Raw genomic sequence first — 6,167 nt, 5'->3', positions numbered from 1 at the left:
AAAATTATCCCTAAACTGGAGGTTAGCATCTGATTTACTTTATTAAAGGTAAGCATTCAGTTCAGTTCAGTTCAGTCGCTCAGTCATGTCCGATTATTTGCCACCCCACGAATCACAGCACGCCAGCCCTCCCCATCCATCACCAATTCCCAGAGTTCACTCAGACTCACATCCATTGAGTCCGTGATGCCATCCAGCCATCTCATCTGTCATCCCCTTCTCCTCCTGCCCCCAATCCCTTCCAGCATCAGAGTCTTTTCCAATGAGTCAACTCTTCGCATGAGGTGGCCAAACTACTGGAGTTTCAGCTTTAGCATCATTCCTTCATTATCAATATCAATGTATATGAGAGTATTAAGAGATTATAAGGTATATACAGTGCTTGTTAAAGAAAAATAATAAAAAATATATAAATAAAAATAAAAAAATAAATTTTCTGCTTAGTGACTAAATCTTACATAAATGTGTATATATTCATATTTCACACTTTGTTTTTTAATATCTCTGAATAAATGAATCTGAATGAAAGTAAGGCTGGAAAAGCAAATTAAATCACATAAAAGAAAAAAGCCTTCAAGTCGTAGAAATTTCTCTGTGAAGCCTTAGTAAAGGCTTAGTGAAGTCAAAAGATTCCTCACTTTTGACTATGTATATATTTACTAATTGGAGAAGGCGATGGCGCCCCACTCCAGTACTCTTGCCTGGAAAATCCCATGGACAGAGGAGCCTGGTAAGAATCCTAATTCAGAAATGTGTAACATCATTAACTACAGATCTTGGCTTTAGATTTTCTCCTTCATGTTGTTTTACTTCATCCTTTTCATACAACTTGAATTTAAGTGTTTTACCTACCTGTAGTGAATTTAGTCCTCCTTATTTGTACCAAGTCATTATTAATTATAGTCACACACATAAAAAGTTTATAAAGATCATAGTTTGCTTCTTGCCAGAAGACACATCATGCCCACTTATTTCCTTTCTTTTAGCCATCAACTCAGTTGCTGCAGAAATGACAGGAAGGACTGTCTTAGTATCTGTTTTCCCCATGTCAGGATAAGTGAAAGACATATGATTCCAAAAGCCTGGCATGCCATGATAACCAAGTTGTTCCACTGCCTATTAGAACTCCAAACAGAAAACTAGAACCAGGAAGTAAATGGCAAATAGAAAATAGAAGACAGTTTGCATGGCTTTTATATGGACCTTGGGCTGGGATCTTGGGGTCCTTTACCACTGAGCTGCATCTTCCCGAAATGTTTCCACGGGGAAAAGATTAACAGCAGAAAGGACGTCAGGGACATTGCAAAGGGTGTGAAGTTTACTAACATGAACAAAGTCATATTTCAAAGGTGTAAAGTGTCCCTGTGCTTGGTCTTCTGAGTGATGTTTCCTTCATAGTCATTTGCCTGGATAGTCTTATTTATGTTTACACCATGAATTAACAAAGCCAAACAGGACAAAGTGAACAAGAAGAATATTTTTAATTTTCCATTTTAGGTAAAGAAAAATAATATTGGAGAATTGGCTATCTTGAGCAAATAAAATATGCTGAGGATAGCAGCAAGCCAGATGCCAAAATAGTTGCTTATTATCCAGGCAATAATAATAATTCTTGCTCTTAAATTGTCTAAAGCTGGGATTAAACACATTTACATATCAATTTATTAATGTTACCCAGAGCAGACCAATTCTGGAGACTGCCAGAGCAGTGAGAATCCCATCTGCTGAAGAGATTTTTTGTCTCTTCACCAGTCAGTGCAGTTCACCAGTGACATGAAACCACTGGAAAAATTTCTTAGAATAAATTCTATTACTAGGATGGAAAAAATGTAATAAAGTTACCATCTGTAGGAAAATAGGTAAATTCAATATCACCAGTCAAGATTTCTTTAATATCCTGACCACAGACTCTATGTGAGCTAATTTTTCTTGATATGAGGTAAAGTCCTTATTTCCTTTAAATTCTGTGACCTGTGTCAGGCAGGAAAGCATGAGGTATGCTAATGGAAGAGCTCAATGTTGACATGATGAAAATCACTGTTATTCCCTGGCAGCTCAAATTAACTTCTATTTACACACTTTATGACCTTGCTGTAGCCTGAAATATTCATATTCATGTTGAAGTGAAAGTTAAATTCTCATTTGCTAACATGCAAATACAACCATATCCTCTTTCACTGCTTTGCGATTTGTTTCTTGTTTCACATCTCCATAATTTGTATTCATCAGCTTTACTTGTCATATAGTAAAATTTTAAAACCCAATACATAGAATATACAGTGACTGTTTTGTTAGATGGAGCTTGGTCATAACTAAGATCTTCATCATTATGAATTTCTTTAACGTCAGAATTATGTAGAAAGAATTCAATCTTTTTCTATCAAAATATCAAAGTTTTCTTGGGGATCTTATAAGTTAAATATTCTTTAAAGGCTGCTGCTGCTGCTAAATCGCTTCAGTCGTGTCCGACTCTGTGTAACCCCATAGACGGCAGCCCACCAGGCTCCCTCGTCCCTGGGATTCTCCAGGCAAGAACACTGGAGTGGGTTGCCATTTCCTTCTCCAATGCATGAAACTGAAAAGCGAAAGTGAAGTCGCGCAGTCGTGTCTGACTCTTCGCGATCCCATGGACGGGGCTCCTCCGCCCATGGGATTTTCCAGGCAAGAGTACTGGAGTGGGGTGCCATTGCCTTCTCGGCTAGTTGTTGATAAATAGCATTTATGTATAGTTTATCGTTTACAAGCTCGTAAGTGTATACACAGACATGCACATCCGTATTCATGGATACAAGTTATTATTGTCCTGTAATTTCCAAAATAGAAAATAAGTCTCAGAAAGGCCATCTGCCCTTAAAAAATCTTTTTTCTCATTCAGGCTTTTCATCCCGTAATTAATAGTTATCATATATCTCATGCTTGGAGAAGGCAATGGCACCCCACTCCAGTACTCTTGCCTGGGAAATTTCATGGATGGAGGAGCCTCATAGGCTGCAGTCCATGGGGTCGCTAAGAGTTGGACACGACTGAGCGACTTCACTTTCACTTTTCACTTTCATGCATTGGAGAAGGAAATGGCAACTCACTCCAGTGTTCTTGCCTGGAGAATCCCAAGGACAGAGGAGCCTGGTGGGCTTCCGGCTATGGGGTCACACAGAGTCGGACACGACCGACGTGACAGCAGCAGCAGCATCTCATGCTTAGGCTTTTGATAAAGTTTCTCTCCTGAGTCTATTTATATATATATATATATTTTTTTTAATATCAATTATTTAATTTAAAATATTCAAGAATTCTATAAATATTCCTCAGAAACTTAAAAAGTACATTTAATTCCTGCTATAAAGCCTAGGCTTCTCTCTGCATAAGTGTTCAATTTTATTTTTCCTGTTTAGTTATTAGACTATTAAATATTTTAAAGGTTAATAGATGTTAAGATGATCTTCTTCCCCTGGATTTTATTCAGTTCCAGTTTTTATACTATAATTTGTGTGTAGCAGAGACTCTTGAAGCCAGATTGCTAGAAAGGAAAACCCAGATTCTCTATATCACATGATTCCAATCTTGGACTCAATTTTAAAACAACACTTTGCCTCATTACCATCCTCAGTAAAATGCAAATGATAACATTATCCTCTTCAGGTGGTTTTTGTGAGTTAGTGTATTATTTGTGTGAAGTACTTCCAGTTGTACCTATCTGGTAGAGAGCAGGCGGAGAGAATTCTTACTCATTTAATCACATGATGGTAGATGTTACAAACGTAGCAGGTTTTAAAAGGCAAGATTTCCTCCTGCAGCAACTGGGATACTAGTAATAAATCCTAAAACTGTTATAAATATACCACAGAGCTATGCAAGGAAGAAGGGCCAGTTAAAATCCAGCAAGAGGGGAATCTTTTCACATGAAGAGATGGTCTGTATATTTAATACAATCTCTGTCAAATCCTAGAAGGCATTTTCACAGAAAGTTAAATTATTCCTGAAGTATATATGTATGCAAAATGCCCAGAAGAGCAAAAAGAATTTTTTAAAAAATAGCAGGATTATAGTTTCTGATTTCAAAGCTTGCTACAAAGCAGTATTAGTCAAGATGGTGTGGTATTCACTTAAGGATAGACATATGTATCAATGAAACACAACTGGAGTTCAGAAATTAGCACTTACCATTGTAGTCAACTGATTTCCAAAAAGATACCATGTCTGTTTACAGGGGAAATGGTCTTTTTTTTTTTTTTTAAGAAATGGTGCCAAAAAACTGGATATACACATGAATAAAGCTGAATTTAGATCCTTATTTCATACTTTATGCAAAAATTAAAATAGATCAGATGCCTAAATATGAGTTAACCTATAAAACTTTTAGAATAAAACACAGGAGAAAACTTTTGTAAATTAGGGCTAGGCAGATCTTTTAGATACAACAGCAAAAGCATGATGCACTAAATTTAAAACTTAAATAAAAAATTAATTAATTAATTAATCAGATTATATCAAAATTGAAAACTTTTGCTTTGTAAAATACACATCTGACTTTCAGTAATTAAATCAATGTGGTGCTGCCATTTGCTTATACAAATAGATCAATGGATTTGTCAGAGTATCTAGTGATTGACTCACACAGTGTGTTAGTTGCTTAGTCCTGTCCAACTCTTTGTGACCCCATGGACTGTAGCCCACAAGGCTCCTCTGTCCATGGAGTTCTCCAGGCAAGAATACTGGAGTGGGTTGCCGTTTCCTTCTCCAGGGAACCTACCTGACTCATGGGTTGAACCCAGCTCTCCTGCATTGCAGGCAGATTCTATACCATCTGAGCCACCAGGGAAGCCCCCAGTGTATCTGTATAATGGAATATTATTTAGCCATAAAAAAGAATCAAGTTCTGAAATACACTACAATATGATGAATCTTAAAAACACACTAAGTGAAAGAAGTCAATCACAAAAGTTCAAATTATGATTGCATTTATCTGGAGTCAGAAAATCCACTGAAATAGAAAGCAGATTAGTGGCCACCAGGGGCTGGGGAAGGGGAAATGAGAAATTGATGTGTCCTTCAAACTGCGGGCAGGATTGAATGAAGCTTTCTTTCCTTGTTGAGGATTGACCCACACATGTATGGTCAATTCACCTTCAACAAAAGAACTAAAAACAATTCAATCAAAAATAAAATTTTCTTCAAAAAACGATTCTAGGAAACTGAATAACACTATAAGAAAATTACCTTCAACCTCAACCTATCACCATAAAAAAATAATAATTTGAGGTGGTCATAGATCTAAATATAAAAGATAAAACAATAATGCATCTGTAAGAAATTGGATATTTTTGTGACCTTGTAATAAGGAAAGATTCCTTAGCTAGGACACATATAAGCACACACATATGTGCACACACACAACGTTAATAAAAGCAATGATCACTATAAAGAAACTATAGTGAGACTATAAAGACACTAAAGAGATAACAAAAATATTTGTCATAGAGAGAACAAAATACACATATATATTACAAAGTACACACTCATATATATTATATATTATACATATATATTGAATATTCCTTTTAACTCAATACTAAAAGACATCTCAATTTAAGGAAAGTAAGCAAAAGATATCAAAAGACCTTTAACAAAAGAAGATACAATAAACCAATAAAAAAGTTCTTAGTATCATTACATACAAGGGAAATGCAAATTTAAACTATAATGAAATATCACTTCAAACCAATTAGAGTGCTAAAAATAAAGAAACTGACTGGGCCAGATTTTGGCAATGATGTGAAACAACTGGAACATTCCTATATTCCTGCTGAGCACTAAAGAATACAGCCACCTTGGAGAATTATTTGACTGTTCAAGGCTGTATATTGTCACCCTGCTTATTTAACTTATATGCAGAGGACATCATGAGAAATGCTGGACTGGAAGAAACACAAGCTGGAATCAAGATTGCTGGGAGAAATATCAATAACCTCAGATATGCAGATGACACCATCCTTATGGCAGAAAGAGAAGAGGAACTAAAAAGCCTCTTGATGAAAGTGAAAGTGGAGAGGGAAAACTTGGCTTAAAGCTCAACATTCAGAAAACGAAGATCATGGCATCCAGGACCATCACTTCATGGGAAATACTTGGGGAAACAGTGGAAACAGTGTCAGACTTTATTTTTTGGG

At 36.1% G+C, this 6,167-nt stretch overlaps 1 pseudogene; it reads right to left on the bottom strand.

Annotated features, from left to right (window-relative positions):
* LOC108636115 lies at positions 969-1,823 on the bottom strand (annotated as a pseudogene).

This window comes from Capra hircus, chromosome 5, assembly GCF_001704415.2.
Source record: "Capra hircus breed San Clemente chromosome 5, ASM170441v1, whole genome shotgun sequence".
Lineage (NCBI taxonomy): Eukaryota > Metazoa > Chordata > Mammalia > Artiodactyla > Bovidae > Capra > Capra hircus.
The sequence above is the reverse complement of the archived record's forward strand: the minus strand, read 5'-3'. Positions and strand labels throughout refer to the sequence as shown.